We start from the raw sequence: 20,074 nt of genomic DNA on the forward strand, positions 1-20,074 counted from the left end.
TCACGATCCTTTCTAATAAAGTCGAGCTTGCTTTAAAATAAACCTTAATATTTTTAGAATAGTTAACATAATAGTATTTAATTATTCAGCATTATGCATAATTGCTTGATCCTTATTTAAATTAAAACAAAATTAAAAACTTACACTCTCGCGAACACAAACCAAAAAATTACAAATTTGCCAGATTGCAAATGGAGAAAAGTAACTAATAAGAGTGAAAGGATCAGGAAATATAAAAAATAGACGATGCTACAATGACTATAATAAAACTTCGAAGGAAATTGACAGGCCACGTGGTAAAACCTACGGAAGACTGAAATCATAAAATCAATGACGAGAATGACAACCACCCAGACAAGAAGATGACAAAAACAAACACAGAAGTGGCAATGAGACAAGAAAGAACAAAGCTAAAAAGAAAAGAAAAAGAATACAAAAAAATGGAATTGAACTTTCCTGGTTGAGTAAACAGACGAATTAACTGACCAATAAGCCTACAACAACAATGTAAGTAACGACAAACTATTTTAATCAGCAGTGGTATATTAATGTTTGTATTGTAGTTCGTAGTTATTGCGTATAATATTCGTACTACAACTGATTACGATACTAATTGTGTATCCAAGTAAAGTTCTATATTGTAATGATATTAAATTAAAAACAAACAAAAAAAGATTAACATTTTCATTTAAATCGTATTTAATGTACTATTTCTGCATGTTTTCAGTAAAGTCCTATGCTCAATTGCTAAAGTCTGATAAAATAATTCCTTTTGATCTAATCTGACTATCTATAACTTTTCTATTTATGAAGTAAGTTTGAGAAATAAATGCAGATTCGGAATCATTTAAGTTTCAATAAAAAAACGAAATCCTCTTTTTCTAAGGGAAAAATATTTTTTTTTCTTGATTGAAAGAAAATTAAGAAAAAGATAAATAAAAAGTAGGAAAATATAAAGGCTCAATATTTATTATTATCTATCTTCTATCTCTATATATAAAAACTCGTGACTCGCAAGAATCGTGTATATAAAATTGAGATTTTATAGAATACTAGCTGACCCGGCAGACTTCGTAGTGCCTCAATCATCGATATATTACCACTCGATAAATAAAATACCTAAGATTTTGTATAAAATAAACTAAACAAACAAAAGGAATCCGTCCAACGCCGCGACGGGGGACACATCATAGGAAAAACAAAATTATTATTTTTATTTAATTCCGAGCATTTTCATATTTATCTACCTTTTAAATCTTCTTTGGACTTCCACGAATAATTCAAGACCAAAATTAACCAAATCAGTCCAGTCTTTCTCGAGTTTTAGCGAGACTAACGAACAGCAATTCACATTTATCTATATAGAAGATAGAAGATAAAACTTTTCCAATGATTTCCAAGAATTTGATCAACATAACATTTTCTTGACTAAACTAAACAAATGTTTAGAAGAAAATGATATATCCAGTCCATCAAAAATCAAATACAATTTTTCGTGTCGAAAAATCGAGATCACCTCTACAACATGAACGATTTTCGAACATCAAAGCGCAGATAGATGTTTTGGGAGTGTAAATAAAATAGATCGTTCAATAAACGAGTAGAGCGAGCCAGGTGAACGTCTGTAATCCCCTGGGTGACACTCTAATCGGAGGCTTTCAACGTATCCGACTGCTTTATGCCATGAAAATAAACAGTGAATTCTTTAGAACTGTAGAAAACTTCGTTTGAGTTCGAGTCAATAAGGCCAAGGCAAATTATAATGTAACTACTAGCGACCCGCCCTCGCTTCGCTTCGGAAACATTAAAACACACATGAAACAAAAAAAAAAAAATATTAAAAAAAGTAGCCTATGTTCATCAGGGACAATGTCGGCTTCTAATGGAAAAATAATTTTTCAAATCGGTCCAGTAGTTTCGGAGCCTATTCGAAACAAACAAACAAACAAATCTTTCCTCTTTATAATATTAGTATAGATATAGATTAGTATAGATATAGATTAGTATAGATATAGATACATGATAAGAGCCCTCTTCACAGTTCAAGATTAACTGTATTATGAAAAACAGAAACTTTAAAATCAAGTTTACAATAAAAAGACAAATTCAAACAATAAAATTTTATTCAGCAAAATATTCGGTGGCCGACATTTTTTACTCTCTTCATCTCATAAAATGGAAAAAAATTGTGCTTAATGGAAAAAAATTACTTAATAAATGAAGTCTTCACGTGTAGCTGAGATAAATCACACGTGCTCCTTATTTTCTCTAAGTATACAATATAATGTATTATACTTTCAGCGATTTCGAATTATAATGTCATATTACTATCTGAATGAAGACGATTTTTACTTTATTTCCGTGTTTATGATTTAATTTTATTATACGAACAAATTCAGCTGAAAACACTTCTTTGCAAATTTTCATGATCATCCGTTGACAGTAAAGTAACAAAGTACTCACTCAACACGAAGTCGCGTATTTCATCGACTCACGAATAACTAACAACAGGAAGAAAATTATGCATCAAAAACAAAGCACGTTCCACTATTGGTATCCGCATACCAAATACGTGACCAGAATATTCTGGAAGGAGCAAAAATATCGGAAAACTGACGTTATAAGGCAAGACGTGTTTATTTTCGTTATTATTCACCGAGACATGTTTTGATATTAGATTGCACTCATTAGCATAAAAAGGCGAGAAATTAGTAAACTAATTAGACAAGCTTTCAAGTTGATTGAAAGCTTAATATTAAGTTCAGTAAAATTTGAAATAACTAATGAATTTAAGTTCGTATTACTTCGTGTCCTTTTTCTGTTGGTCGTTCTATAATTACTAGTGGCCCCGCAGTAGTCGAAATTCGACTATAATTAATTGAAATTATATGTTTGAGCATTGTTATGGTTCTATTGTCAAACACTATTATAATTCGATAATATAATCACAGTATTCGCCAAAACTGCGCTATAGATCAATAATATTAAAGACAAACAATATTAATCTATTTTCAATTCGACCACAGACTTTAAACAATGATAAAAGTTTCCCAATTGACAGTAAGCAAATAGTATATTTTAATGTAGGCATGTGTTGTGTCAAATACATGGTAGTATGTGTAATGTTTTCTTTATTGATTTAAAGTATCCTTTATGCATTATTTATAAAAAAAATAGTATTGTGCACTCCTTCTATAAATTCTCTATAAGTGTGAGAAATTTCATACTCCTCCGTCCGCGCAATTTTCGTAAAAAGGGGTGCAAAGTTTTTGCTTCACGTATTAATATATAATTATTAAATAAATGGAAATTTGCGAAATATATAGTTTACCTGAATAACTAACTACACTTACTGATTGATTTCGTTGAACTAATTAGACCTTTTTTAAAGGAAACTCCATTTTAACATTGTAAAATACAAGTGAACGCTTCAATCGCATACTAATGTAGGAAACCTTAAGTTTTGTGTCTTCTTTATTTTGTTTCACGGCATCTTTTTTTATTTATTTCTAGAACAACAATACAATCTAACGAAGAGCAAATTTAGATAAGGAAAGTAAAATTTTGACAGCTTTGCCAAAAACAAAGACTACTCGACATCCTGGCAAATAACTCATTTTTTACTTTCCTACATTCTTACTTTCACCAATTCTAAAAATACAAACGTAATATTTTTCTTTTTGTTGCCTTTGAAATTGTTGTTTGCGTGAATTATTCCCTCCCTTTAGGGTGGCGTGGTTCGTTCAGACAAAAAAAGAAAGTGTTTTAGATTGACGCGATAAAAGAGCACTTATTATTCAAACGTAACGCTTGAGTTGTTTGGCTGTGCAAATGTCTAATTACCATAAAATTAGGGAGCGCTACATGCATAAACATTATCGATACATTCATCTTTTTTATTCGAGATACAAACAGTTTGTACTGTTCTCAGGGAAGAAACAATACGTAATACCTAATTGTAACTGTTCAAAATTCTCCACAATAACAGACAAAATCTTTAAGACTTTGTCAATACAATAATTAAAGTGATAAAAAATCATGGAGAAAACTTTGTCTTCTTTCTTCAATAATAAATTTACAGTTCTTTTTATAATCAATAATTAGGCGGTAATTGATATATTTGCATAATAAAGTAATCCCATCATAATAAATTATAAGTCCCATAGCTGAAATTAAAATTCAGATATTTCGCCATGAAGCAAACGAATTAGTAGAAATATTAGGACCCTATGTTCTAATCATAATCTTCTCGAAATTTCTACCTTCATTATTCTGGTTTGAAGAGATAAACTTTATACATTGATGTAAGGGAATTGTAAACTCATGTCTGAAAGCTGAGCGCGCTATGCTATAATTAATAAAAAAAATATCCCTCTAAATGCTATTCCAACAGGTTTAAAGTATAGTAATCATCAATTACATTGTTAAGATAGTTTCGTCATAGATTACACATACGAGCGCGAAGTATCCTCTCGAGTGTCGCTGACACGACGCCACTCAACCTCGTCCGCCCTCTTGAACATCAACTTGCATTGTTGTGAAATTTCCACTTACAAAAATAAAATGAAACTTAATCAATATGATAAATTTACAGGTGTGCTGTATGTACTATGAGAGCACACTGATGGATTTCATAATTGCAACATCTGAGAGCCACTTCTCGTGAAGATGAAAACCTAAATCAAACAAACTCCAAGACCTCAAAAGTACTGTTAGTTGTGACTGTGTGTATTCTGCATAAAATATTTTTTTATATATAGAATTGTGAATGAATTTACTATAAAAATAAACTTGAAACGGGGTTTCTTTGTCTTCACAGAGCAATATATTAAAGTCTTATTTAATATTATAACATTAACTATAGTCAGAAGCTTATAGAACTTAAATACGTAATAGAAATACTAAAAGAAAAACATTTGAAACACAAATTCATCTTAATTACATTCTCCGCGCTTTGGGATAAAAAAAAAATTCACAGCATTCGTACGGAACTGAATAAATCCCGGCCGTCAGATTGACAGTGACGCTCATTAATGTCACATTTCCACTAAAGGACATTTGTTCATCTCCATGAAGCACGATCAACCTCTTTTAAATTGGACATTTGCTGTTGAAAATATTTTATGAGAAAATCACACAGAAAATTAAACGTCGCATTTGATGTCACGATAAAAATAGTAAATTACATTAGAAACATTTATATACGGTTCACCTACATTTTCACATATAATATACGCTTTGTTATTTTTCTAATATTTATTGTTCTCGGATGATAAGGTTCTTATATCTTGGTAATCTTACAACATTTTTATTCGATACTAGCTGACCCGGCAGACTTCGTAGTGCCTCAATCGATTTTGTATAAAATAAAATTAAAACAAAAAAAAGGAATCCGTGCGACGGGAGACACATCAAAGGAAAAACAAAATTGTTATTTTTATTTAATTCCGAGCATTTTCATAATTATCTACCTTTTAAACCTTCTCTGGACTTCCACAAATAATTCAAGACCAAAATTAGCCAAATCGGTCCAGTCGTTCTCGAGTTTTAGCGAGACTAACGAACAGCAATTCATTTTTATATATACATATATAGATTAAATCAAATGATAACGGAGCTCGCATTATTTCGTCGTATCTGAATAGTGAATAGAATAGTGCTGAAGTACATGTAAAGGGTAGAGTTATCTCAACTAGAACAAGAAATTGTAAGATTGTTGTTTGCTGTGACCACGATAAGAGGTCATGCGACCATGTCGCATTGAAGTATGAAACTAGTGTTCCAGCGCTAAGGCCAGATAACACTGCGATCGCGGAGTTAAATCTCGCGGTATACTTATAAAAAATGGAATTATTAGACTCATGATTGGTACACTTTTTACTTAACAATAAAATCCTAACATTGGAACAAAAATCTTATTATAAAAGCACGCTTCCGTAATCAAAGTACGTGAGCCCACTGAGTTTCTCGCCGGATCTTCTCAGTACGTCGAGTTTCCGATCCGGTGGTAGATTTTGCGAAGAACTGCTCTTACTTGGATTAGTGTTAGCAACGTCCTTTGGTTAAAGCCCCGTGAGCTCACCTACGCACTCCGTTACGCTATCATAGCCTCTCAAGGCTACCAGCATAGATAGGAATAAAAAAAACAATTTACCTGACGTTATTATATCAAAGCAATATATGACAGCCATTATATTAAATTCATTGAAAATCGAATAACCTACAATGTAAGCAAGTGACATACTAGTGGTGGTGTTTTACATCGGATGTATTTTATAAGCTCATTTATTCCATAAAAAATAGAATAGCCCGTCGGTATTTACTGAACAACGTTAACTGTAAGTTAATTACGGAAAACATAAATAAATTCATGTAGTCCAAATAAATTGAATTCTCACAAAGGAATTGGAAGACGGAAAACAATTTCGCTGCCCTAGATTCGGGACTTTTAATTAGCAGTGAAAAATCTACGTTATCTGCTTTACATTAGAATTTGCGTATATTTAATAGAAACGTGAGATACAAATCAAGCTACATTAGCCATGTTTTATCAAAGTCTTGAGAAATCCATGTTTATTTTCTCAGTAAAAAACGCCATCTTGCACGTACTAAGTGTGAAAAATAGGTATTTTTCTCGAATAACATTTCTTTTTTAAACCTATGATGATAGCCTTGCGAAGCTATTTCAGCTTCGCCCTAACGTTTGTAGGTGAGCTCACGGGGCTCAAACAGGAGAGTTGCTAATACTGACCCTAGCAAGAGCAGTGCTTCGCAGAATCTACCACCGGATCGGAAACGCGACTCACTGACAAAATTTTAAAGAGTACGAGTAATTAGTAGCAATTGCCAGACTCTCACCGCATTGTCTCGGATTTATGAGTAACGCAAGACGTCTTAAACTCATGGATGCGGGCTCACCGAAAGCCAGGCCAAATTAAACAGATTACTCCTCCGAGGCTCCCCTCGACAATGCCCCTAAATACCACATTATTCAAATTTAAATACCGACATTATAAAGTCCATTTTGTGACTAAAAGCAAATTGTACGCAAAATGGTACAAAAATTACTCTCCCGATAACTTAATTTTGACAGGCTCGTATTTTATCGATTCTAGGAAAATCTAATTCACAATTTAATTGCTCTAATTTAGATTTTAAAACAAATAATTGTATTACAAACAAATAAAATAAAAATAAAATGGAAAAACATAAAATAATTTTCAAAAAACAACGATATTTATAAGAATAAAGCTTACAGTCTCTTTCTCCTTTATTTACACCTCCCCTTTTTCATATCTTGAGCACTGATTATTACCAATTCCAGTATCTCTCTATCGAGTAGCTTAGTACTTACGGTCTAATGGAACTAAAGTGCAACTGTCTATTCAAATAATTTATTCAGATCCGAAGGGTGGGATAGCCATTCTCAAATGCATTTCAACTTAGTGGCTCAGGTGGACGATAGCGATATTCATTACGATAACAATAGGCCCCGGTAACCATTTAACACCGAGTGGGCCGTAAGACTATCACACCAATACGCGCTGATAAAAAATCTTGTATTTAATCGTACAGATTACACACAAGTACGTAGTTTTTTATACAATTTAAGCTTTTTTTCATGTTCAATGCTAACTTTTTGGGACAACTACTATACCAATCGAACAAACAAAGACAGAGACAATTTTGAAAAACTAGTGATTACTGGAAAAACCGAAGAAGAAAGTTCGCGGGTGCACAGGTTTTGGTTTGACTAGGTACGTACCACTGTTGATTCTAGCGTCTATGGCTTTCAAAGTAGCCGAAGACAAAACTAGAATGCACATCGTGAGGATGAAACTTATAGATGAAAGTGTTTATCACCGTCACATATAAGGAGCGCGACTGAAGGAGGTGACTATATTGATATAAATATAAATCTTGTTTACGTATATGTTGCTGGAAACAGTGTAGCTTATGCTTCCATGTGTGGCGGGTAGCCATCATACAACGGAACGATATTTGACAGATGCCTGAATCTCGCTTATGACATTTTCAAGATAAGCTTGCACTTTATACAAGTTCCAAACAACAACATTCGGACCGTTGATCTACCTAGCAAATTTAACCCGCTCGGTGGAAGATCTTCCCTTTGTCGTTTACCTACACATGCTGCCGATAAAACCTTTAATGATCTATCCTTTCATAAAATTAAAATAAAACAGTTCTTAAACCCCTTAAAACTGAATAGGAAAATAAACATCAAAACCGTACTACAATGTGAACTGTTAAATAAATTGCGATCATAACATTTATGAGTTCCATTTGTTGGGTTTAAGGTTCGCTAGTTGGATACACTTATGAAAATGTAGGGGGTCGATCCCAATTACATTTTTTATTGCGATCGTGAGGCCGCAAAGTATCGAGTTATAACTGTAATAAATGGATGGACTGTATGTAATTCATATACGAAATAAAATGTAACGAAACATTATGTGTGTAAATTCGTATTATTATTGAAAACTTAATTTATTTTCAGCGGAAACATTGAGATATCTCCAAACAATGGTAAGTTTTTTTATTAAAATTAACTACCTCAGCAAATGTTTTCCTGAGCGGCACAAGAGTAACGTAGGTTGTGAGAATTTACTTCAAATAATAATCATTAGTTTAGTTTACAAAACCGACTCTGTTGCTTTCCCAGAACAAAAAAGTCTGTATTTTATTCGGAATATACCTACCTCCTTCTACTTCTATAGGATTTTGGTATGAACAGAATGCCTTTCCGAAATTCATGCTAATAAAATACAGATCCAAAAATATCGGAAACGTTGTCCTTTATGTGTTTTTTTTTTTAAATCTCAACACAAATACCATGAAATATGAATTTAATATGTAAAATAATTTTTAGTTGGCATTTTGTAGTATGTAATTTTTGAAATCATTATTCCGGTACTTTAATTCAATATAAAGCCAAGCTAATTTAGTTCAGTCAATCTTTACCTTTGTGAACGAGCTTTATCCTTCCTAGCAGGGCCTACGCTCCATCAAGAATTAACATAAATTTGTAATTAAGATTTCCATAATTATCAACTTGCTTTTTGTCTTCATTGCTAAAAGCTATAGTTCCAATTACTGCGTATTATTTCTACTAAGATTGCTTAAGACTAAATGGCTCGTGGGCTCTTCAAAATATCATGGCCAACAAAAATAGTTACTATTATAATACATACTATTGTAATAATAGTGCTTAAAGTTATTGCTTTAATTTGTATCTATTTTGAATAAAAAGTTCTTGCGGATAAGATTCGTTAAATACGGCCACATATTAATTTTCAATATTCATTTCATTTTCAAATATAAGTTCCCAACTGGTAAAAGCCAGAAGACGAAACCTTATCAAAAAACGAAGAAATTAGAGTCAAAATTTACATTACGAAACCCATGATACTGATTTATTTAGACAAAATTTGTATGAACAAGAATTTCTGAATGATAAGTGTAGAAATGAACAAGAAATATGTATATGACAGATATAATGATAGAATAATATTCTTGAAACTGTTAAGAAATTTTAATCTAGGGAGGCTATTCAAAATATCTTTAAATAAATAACAATTTAAACAACAGAAATATGTACAAGAACAAACAACGTTCTGTTGAGAAATAAAACATTCATTCTAATCTCAAGTCAACTTCAAGCGCTGTCGCAAATCTTATGCTAATCAAAGACACCAAATTACACTAACTTAATTGATAACATGAAAATTTAACGAAGTTCGCGACAGAGTAATTCGTTAAGTAACTAATTACCTGGTAGCGTAATGTTTACTCCAAAATTATGATAAAAGAAACAGTAAAGCATTATGTTTAAAATCAACTAACAACATGTTTACATTAAGCAAATAAAAACCTTAATTAACTATTTGGTTTAAGCGACATTTTTGGAATGTTACAGAAGAGCCATTTCAAGGTTAAAATTTGGAAAAAATATCATAACAAAAAAACTTCTTCAGCCCATTTGAATGGGGTAAACTTAATTTTCAATTAAAAACTTCATTCAATTCAAAGCATCGAATTATTGATAATGATACCAATACCATACAAAGATAAATGTCGCATAATAAGCGAAATGCCGATAAAACCAAATAGATTTTCACCCTTCGATATTAAGATTTTGATTCAATACATAAAAAGGCCGTAAAGAAAAGGTTAGTTAATTATGTTAAATAAATCGTACGTCTAGCTAATTAAGATATCACCCACGTCAAGCGTCGGACACAATCAAGCACTTGCGGTCGCGTCGCCAAACTTTTGCGAGCATCACAAAGGCACAATTACACCAGGCGACCGGTCTTTGATCCCTTCTATGTTTGCTTTGTGATTGACGATCTTTGCATATGTCGCTAATTATGCTATATTGCTGAAAATCATATGTAAATCAAATCTGTTTAAGTATACATTGTTAATTTTGTTTGTATACATTGTTTTTTTATATTTATGATTGAGAGATTACTGGTGGCTCGGAGGCCTTTCCATTTTCACAAGGACATGTGGGCAAGCAAGGGCTCAGCCAGGAGTGTATTTGGATCATGGAGTGTAGCCAGGGGTCTTTATCGAATCAGTCAGTCAAAATCGAAACGATCAGCAATTGAAATAGGTAAACATTATGTGGGAGAACGGAAAATTCAGATTATTTTCATGTTAATCGCAGTTTCATTCGTAAAATACAATTTTTAATTTATTTCATTTTCTTTTCAAAATTAGATTAGTATTTAGACATCCTAATAAATATATTGTGGTAAACAAATTGTAGTCAAAATTTTGCGCATTAAGTCGAACGCTGATAAATTTAGAACATTTATCGCCTAAGGATATTAGACCAACAAGAAAACTTTATCATACATATTGAATCTTAACAATATTAGCTTTTTTCTGTTCCGTAATTTAGCCAAGCAATATATCAAATATATATCCGATCAAATCCGTACCACTTTGGATACCACAGTCTACGATGACATACACACCGCCGAGAACAGAGGAAGATGGCGAAACATCATCCAGACAACAATAATGGGAGGAGATTGTCACAACCCTCAGACATGAGGAACGCGACTCAAGAAGGGGGGATATGAACTACAAAATATCTTATTCACAATAAAATAATGTGTTCAATGATTTCAATATCCTCATTATATTCTTCCATGTGCTCAGTTATTTATTTATTAACTAGCTGACCCGGCAGACTTCGTAGTGCCTCAATCGATAAATAAAAGACCTAAACTTTTCTATAAAATAAACTTAAAATAAACAAAAGGAATCCGTCCGACGGAGGACATATCAAAGGAAAAGCAAAATCGATATTTTTATTTAATTCCGAGCATTTTCATATTTATCTACCTTTTAAACCTTCTCTGAACTTCCACAAATAATTCATGACCATAATTAGCCAAATCGGTCCAGCCGCTCTCGAGTTTTAGCGAGACTAACGAACAGCAATTCATTTTTATATATAGAAAAGAAATATCTTAGCCCGAAGAGTTGCAAGATTGTAGTGACAGTACGCGGGGCACATTTCTCGTAGAATGGATGACCGCTGGGACCGAAAGGTTCTCGAGTCGCGACCACGCACCGGAAAGTACAGCGTGGGTAGGCATCCCGGCGGACAAGGCGGACCGACGATCTGCTAAAAATCGCGGCAATCCGCTGGATGTAGGCTGTGCAGGATTGATTATTGTGGCGAGCCTTGGAGTAGACCTATGTCCAGCAGTGTACGTACGGGGACTGAAAAAATAATTAGTGATTTTTAAATTAAAAACTTGTTGATTTCAATCAACGTTGTATTAACCAATCAATCATTTTATATTCATTAATTCTAAAACCTGGTTAACGATGCTTCAACAAACAACAAAATCTCTTCTATTTTCATAATGTAATGAACTCTATCGGATTTCCAATGGTGGTCAACAAAACTATTAAGTAGATAATTATCTAGTTTCACCCAATTCATTTAATTGAAATTCGATTGCCCGTACTCACAGTCCTTGAGATAATTGTTCCATAAAATATTTTCGTTAACTGTACACATTTTTTTTTCTTTGTCTGGGAAATAAACAGAACTGAAAGTCAAATAATTCAACGTCAATGAAATAAAAGATTTTCTTTGTTTGTGTTTGTTTAGACGAGCCCTGAAATATATAAGGCGTGTATATTATTTACTCTTACACATCATTACGATTGTACGAGACTTCAATTTACTACCGTTTGACTTCACATCTACTATCTAAGTGTCGTTACAAAAGAACCGTGACGATATTTATTTAAGGTGTTTCGCACAATTTTTCGATAATATCAATATCGTTTTATCATGTCAGAAAAAAAACACAGTGATTACGAAATTCTGAACTGCTATAAGACGGCGCTGCAGCCTTTACTGCTGACACAGCCCTATTTTCCTGCTCAGTCAGTATTTTCAGTGGCAAGCAATAAACCATATTTCCTAATAGCTTCAGTCCATTTTCGATCTCCGTCGCGACAACACGTTTGTTGGTTTAACTCGAAAACTGTATTCTTTAATATCCTATATTAAACTGATAATTAATTAAAAAGTCAATAAACCCTATTTTGTGAAAACTTATTTAAAAAAAAAGGGAAATTCCCGAATCCTTATAACAGAACGTCTTAAGAAATTTCTGTCTCAAAGTATTATAACTTAAAATATTGTAGATTATATCAACATATTGTAACAAATAACATCAAATTGACGTAAAGAATAGATTAGGTAAATTTACTGAAACATAAAAGTAACAATATCTCATAATAGAAATTCTAGGTTGCAAATAATGTGGGAAAATAACCTAACAAACAAATCTAAATACATTTCCTAATTGTTTTGCTAACGCCCTTGGAGCCCGGTACACGACTCGTTTATTATACATACATAATTTAACAAAATAAAGATATTACTCTTTTAATCAGTGTAAACTTAATATCCCCTAGGTACGAACACAGCAGCTGTGTTGTAACTTATGCACAAAATATTATCGGTACTATACTAATAAGTATAAACCTTTGATAAAGTTTATACTTATTATACTTAAATTTAATGTGATGAACATTCATGAAATGATATCGAATATGATGACAACCGGTGCATTCCTATTAACCACTTAACACCATGTAAACCGTGAAATTGTCCACCCATCTAAGCAATAAAAAAGCCCACTTATTTTTTCACAGATTAAACTTCTGTTGTAATATTTAACGTACATTAAATCATATTATAAGAACAATAAAATTTAATATTATCTTTGTTTAATTCTTCAGGTTAAACGAAGCAAAAATAAGCTATTAGAGAACGTTGCTTAAGAGGAGCCATCTGTTTCAGTACAGTGCAGAACGATTTCCCAATTGTGGCTATTAACCGAATTAACAATTAAGCTGCGGAAGCGAAGGGATTCGAATGCGGTCGATTACTCTGGCGACTGTATTGGCCACCAGCGTCTCGCATACAAATAAACTATGAATTAAACAATAATGTAGTTTACATTCACATTGTTTATTTGTTTACCGTACTCAACTTCTTTTTTGGGGGCAATAAAAATAGAGGAAGCCACGCCTCGATTAATACTAAGAAGCCGCCATTACCTATCACTTTACCCTATGAATGATATCGTTGAACTTGAGCAATAAGATCGAATAAGATAGAATAGACAATATAATTTTTTTCGGGCATGGGGCCGAACCTTCTACAAGGTATTCGCGCCTAAGGGGCACGTCTGCAGATGTTGGGAGCAGACCGCGGGCCCAGGGATATTTTAGGGTCCTACTGCACCTAACGACTCCGCCTTCCATTCTCTCACCCAACGTCCGATCTCCGCCCGGGGTCAATCCGGTCAGAGAAGAGGGGTTCCCGCGGTCAACACTACAACCAGACTCCCGGCACCACTCTGAGGATGCCCGACCGACGGGTCGTCGAGGCGAGATCATTGACGAGATTATTGTCCGGTCTCCGCGGTAAGAATAGACAATCCAAAATCAACAATAGACAACAGCTGCGAAATTGGAATTCATGCAATGCTGCACAAACATAATAGAAGGATACCGTACCATTGCGTTGTCTTCGCTTGAATGTCGTGAACGCTTTCTAGTCTTCAGAAAATCTCAAGGTAAATACTGAACATCTAAATAGGTGCATGATAAATCGAGGAGTACAATTTCGCAATAAAGTGTCTTAGGCGCAAAATTCTGTACTAATGATAATTCAGGCTAGACTGAAGGGCTACCTTGCACGGGAGAAAGACGGGGAACTGGCCTTGTCTGTTGACGACTCGGCGTACTTCGTATCCTCTCCGTTTCCCTGTGTAGCCATCACGCAGAGAGGAGTTAATGAGTATACGGTTTATCTGGTATTATGCAGTTATCGTACCGGAACTCACAGATATTATAACGTAAGTACCACCATGTTCATTAAGACATAAAGTTGAAGTCTTTATTGTAATCTTATCTCCTACCATATCATTGAAACAATATTTATTACCTGGCCAAATGCTAGGTAATAATTCTTTGTGTCAAAACACAAGTAGGTACGCTTTTTATTCCAATTGAAGATAGATTTTGACTAATTAAATAAGTAAGACACACGACGATACTAGTTAAGCTCCATCCTCATTCATTTGTCTTTTAAATCCGTAAATTCCTCTTAAAGGTATCTAATTCAATAAATAACGTACAAAATCTCGTACAAAGCACTCGAGAACACACATTCCGAACTATTCAAGTCGCTAGGTAATTGCACGTCAAATGCAGCTTACAACTTACTAGATTGCGGCGAAAACTTACTTCAAGTTAGTAAACATGACTGTGTTCTGTGCTTAGGGAGCAATATTGCTAAAATAAACAGCAAATCGAATACACAGAATATTACTTTAACAGGCCAGTAGGAAGATTATGTGTTGTTAGAAATATGTCACTAAAATATAATTTACAAATGTTACACTATTAGCAAAATACCAAAATGCTTTTGTCGTTTGAAGAAAAACTCCTTAAATCCTTGGCCCTAGTAAATGTTATTCTGTATGTATTACTGGTGGTAGGACCTCTTGAGAGTCCGCGCGGGTAGGAACCACCACCCTGCTTATTTCTGCCGTGAAGTAGTAATGCGTTTCGGTTTGAAGGGTGGGGCAGCCGTTGTAACTATACCTGAAACCTTAGAACTTATGTCTCAAGGTGGGTGGCGCGTTTACGTTGTAGATGTCTATGGACTCCATTAACCACTTAACATCAGATGTGCTGTGAGCTCATCTATCCACCTAAGCAATAAAAAATAAATAAATAATAATAACCCCTAAAAAATTTATGTTTAAAAAATTGTATGTAAGTATACAACAAAGAAAAATAATACGGTGCGTACATCATCAATTAGGTAAGCTCGCCTTGTACAATCATTCCGATGTTTTTTGGAAGTTTACATACAATAATGTTTACAACAATAAAATATACTCATACTGAGATAGCATACGATGCGATTGTGAATCTATTGGTTAAAGGCCCTTTAAGAAGTCAAAAGATCGAAGTGGGATACATAACATTATCTACTAAAATTCTTCTTCTTTTTCTCCACCTTATCTCACTAAGTGGGGTCGGCACAGCTAGTTTTTCTCTTCCATTCTCTATCAGCCGTCATCTCAACACTCACTCCTCTTTCTCTCATATCGTCATTCACACACTCCATCCATGTCTTCTTCGGTCGACCTCTTCCCCCTCTACCTTGCACTACCATTTCCATACATCTCCTAGTCACATGCATCTTCTCTCTACGCATCACATATCCATGCCACGCTAACCGTCCGCTCCTTAATTTGTTGCTTACCGGGGCCACTTTCACACTTCCTCTGATATACTCGAATTATCTACTAAAATTATAAATATTAAAGTTTTTATCATTGTTACTAACTAGCTCCCGCACAAATTTCTAGACCGATTCGGATAAATTTGCTCACAAACAAGGTAGATTAACACTGGGTTTTTTTTTATCATGATAAATTACATAACATGGTTGCGTCTGCTATATTAAATACGAGAGACGCGACAAATTTACGTGCCTACGGATTTACAGCTCGACTGGCAGTTTGTGTCCTGGAGAGCGACACGAACAACTCTTTGTCTCTTTGAAATGCAACGTTTTTTAATCTCTCTGAGTTACGAATTTAACGGGGAAGAAATCGCGGGGCACGTCTAGTACCACAAACATCTTTTCACAAAAAGTTGACTGCGACTGAGTATCATCCCCAGAAACTAACCACTCAACCGACTGTCTTATACCTATATTAAAAAAATAGCTTAAAGCGGTAATTGTGTGTAGGGTAATCAGATTTTAAATTGTTTGCTTTAATAATTATTTATAATGGTCAACAGTATGACCTAACACAATAAGTAGCTCTTCTAATTTGTAGCACATAGCTACGTCGTAGGTCCTATAAGAGCTACGCAAACACAATATAATGGCCGTTAACATACTCAAACGAAAATCCAGAGTTTACATACCCTTTCATCTTCAATTCACTTATACTATGGGCCGAAATATAAAAACAAGCTGACGAATATATTTTTTTTATTGCTTTGATGGGTGGACAAGCTCACAGTCCATCTGGGTATAAGTGATAACTGGAGCCCATAGACATCTACAACGTAAATGCGCCACCCACCTTCAGATTTACGTTCTAAGGCCTCAGTATAGTTACAACGGCTACGCCAACCATCAAGCCGTAAGGCATTACTGCTTCACGGCAGAAATAGACAGGGTGGTGGTACCTACCCTCGCGGACTCTCAAGGGGTCCTACCACCAGCAAGTACTTTTACACTTTGCATTTAAATTAAGATCTTTAGACGTTTTTCGCCAGTATTTCGTTATTTTAATTTAAAAAATAATAATGTCCTTCATTACTCACTTTCCTTGAAATATGCCCACTAATAAATTCCACAAATGAAGATTAGACGCGTTAATTTGAAACGAACGTGTTTGAATAAAGGCGAAAGATATCCAACATCTTGTCAACGGTCATTGGGCAGTACGATCTGTCTTCGTTAGGACGAGCTCCGCATACCGGCGCGCATTCATCAAAGGAAAATGTTTTACCCCACTAACGCACACCTGTACAGCGGCCGTGAAAAATGGCATAAACTCGCGAACGTAATTTAGGTACAGGGACGTCTAAAATACGGCGAAAGCTTCGAAAATAATGCCGATAAAAATGAACGATGGCAGAGAATTTAATTTGTTTGTTTTTTTTTTTTTTTTCGAATTAGGGTCTCGGTATTCGTTTGATAAATCATTTGTTTATATCACGTCATGAGCAGAAGATAATTTAAACACAGTATACAGAAATATAGCACTTATTTCGTGAGCATAGAAGATAAACATGGGAAAAATTATAAACTACATTAATCTAAATCCAAGAGCTACTTTAAAATGAATTAAGAAAAATGAACAGCTAAAAAGAGATAGATTGAGTTCAAAATTTAGGAACAAAAACAAGACGGAAATTTTTCGTAACTAAGCCCAACTCTAATGAAATGAGTCCCTGATACGAAAGAAAGTATCCAGTAAATAGATCCGTGGTGGTTACACTTGAAGTGACTTGAAGCTTGCTATTAAGGAGATGCTTTCAAGACCGCCTTCCAAATTTATAAAGAAATTTCTAACGCGCCTTCCCTCAATGGCGCAAGAAAAAGGCACGATGGTCTATTAATCGTACACACCTAAAAAACATATGTAGTAGTTTTGAAAATAATACATTTTATACGTTATACATTATATATTTGCAAACACAACTTGAAAAGTGACGATGATGCTAAAAAAAAATATTATGATCACGCCTCCAATTTCCTTGGGTTTTCCCAAATCTCAATTGGATTAAGTATAACTGACAGTGGACCTTCGCCCTGTCAACCCTAACCTACATTATTTTATATCCAAACCCAACAAATGTTCATTTTATTTAACAAGTACCAGAAAATTGGCTTGCCTGTTTTTAAATATATTATTTTTGCCTGGTCTTTCAACCACATTTCAGTTGCTGTTCAGACCTAATGTAAAAAACGTTCACTAAAAAGAACTTCTGCTTATAAAAATCAGAAGTATCGAAGATGATATAGTATTCGAAGTTATACATTTAAGTCTAATCGTGATCATGGCACTTCGAACAGCGCCGAAACATCGCGAACTCATTAAATCTGAAAATCGTAATAAGAACTCGTCAATTTTTTTTTTCATTTCCTAGATGGGTGGATGAGCTCACAGTCCATCTGGTGTTAAGTGATAACTGGAGCCCATAGACATCTACAACGTAAATGCGCCACCCACCTTGAGATATAAGTTCTAAGGCCTCAGTATAGTTACAACGGCTACGCCAACCATCAAGCCGAAACACATTACTGCTTCACGGTAGAAATAAGCAGGGTGGTGGTACCTACCCGTGCGGACTCACAAGAGATCCTACCACCAGTAATAATAGTGTTTATAATTTATAACTTAAAGCTGATTGTAATACTTATAGATCGATGATTCTAAAATTGAGCAAAATGTCAAAGATCTGTAATCAGAAAGGGGGTTAAACGAGATTAAACTTCCACTCACTTTTGCGGTGAGCGAGTAAGTTATAGTTTGTTATGTAAGTTGTAGTAAGTTATACTTAGAACTTGTAAGAAAATATGTACAAATACATGTAACTTTAGTTCTAGGAGTGCGATACAATGAAAAGAAACCAAAGAATTCTGTGATGGCCACTTTCCGAATTTGTGTAGCAATAAATTTTCGCTCAGGATCTTGCTCATTCGTCGTCGTTAAAAGCGTGCAGAAAAACGACGGAGAAATATTCAAGGAATGTTTTTCGCAGAATATAAAGGACTACATCTTAGCGTTTTTCACGATTACAATAGGTTCCGGGGGCAGGCTCTCTGCGAAATATATTTCGTCGTGAAACCTCTCATGCGGATCACGATTTTGTTATTGACAGACACAAAACGATTGTATGGAGTTTAATTTGTTTTTTATAAGGTTCGATTCATTCGAAAATACAATGTCACGTAATAAGAATTATTCAAGTTGCAGATCGAACGGCCCTAGAATGGAAGCAAATAAGTACTTAAGGGAGTACACTCAGACGATTTATTTTTACTGCGTCTATGGGTGACCGAACTCAGAGCGCATTTTTACTAGTTGTAGGACCTTTTGTGTAGACTTATTATCAAATAATCTATCAGTAAAATATCGATATTAGCTATATTACATCTAGGAAAACATTTGATAGTTATTACAAATTCAGTCAGATATTTTTGCCTTAAGGTCTGACAGGTTAAGTTCGCTCGAAATAAAAAGCATATTTTACTCTGAACCGATTTAAAATTATTAGTTAAATAAATGTTTACTCGTGGTAGGACCTCTTGTGAGTGCGCATGGGTAGGTACCACCACCCTACCTATTTCCACCGTGAAGCAGGAATACGTTTCGGTTTGAAGGGGGGGCAGCCGTTGTAACTATACTGAGACCTTAGAACTTATATTGCAAGGTGGGTGGCGCATTTACGTTGTAGATGTCTATGGGTTCCAGTAACCGCTTAACATCAGGTGGGCTGTGAGCTCGTCCACCCATCTAAGCAATAAAAAAAAAACAAAATAAATAGCTCACATTATGTTAAGAGTATAAGATGTATAAGAGTCCAAAGATATTACAACCACGTTAAATATTGGTTTTTAACCGCAGTACAGTACGGCTACAAATATTGCTTATCGACTTTTAGAAAGAGACAATTGGCTAACTTTGGTTTCATAGAACGCATTGTAACCGGGTACTGTACGTTGATATCGTACTCAATAAATTGCCGATTCTCCGGTTATTGGCTTAGTTATCTTTTAAGACACCCTCAGGCAGAAATGGGGTGATGCCATTTTACAACATCACGCTGTCTATACAATAGCAACAAAAAAATAACTGTCCTGTTTAACCTGGTACAGTTATGACTGGCAATCCAGGGAAGTTTTCTGTTAGACTACCAAGTGCGCTAGTAATATCGAGAAATCGATGTTCATACAATT

The 20,074-nt window shown here is 34.4% G+C and overlaps 1 long non-coding RNA gene across 1 annotated transcript; it reads left to right on the top strand.

Annotated features, from left to right (window-relative positions):
• The first annotated feature begins 261 nt into the window (after positions 1 to 261).
• On the top strand, positions 262 to 13,531 carry LOC110386160 (uncharacterized). The gene is made up of 4 exons (XR_002431388.3): positions 262 to 507; positions 7,679 to 7,757; positions 8,519 to 8,547; positions 13,306 to 13,531. It is a non-coding gene; the product is annotated as an uncharacterized LOC110386160 (long non-coding RNA).
• Positions 13,532 to 20,074: the final 6,543 nt, after the last annotated feature.

The sequence above is a fragment of the Bombyx mori genome, chromosome 3 (assembly GCF_030269925.1).
Source record: "Bombyx mori chromosome 3, ASM3026992v2".
In the NCBI taxonomy this organism is placed as follows: domain Eukaryota; kingdom Metazoa; phylum Arthropoda; class Insecta; order Lepidoptera; family Bombycidae; genus Bombyx; species Bombyx mori.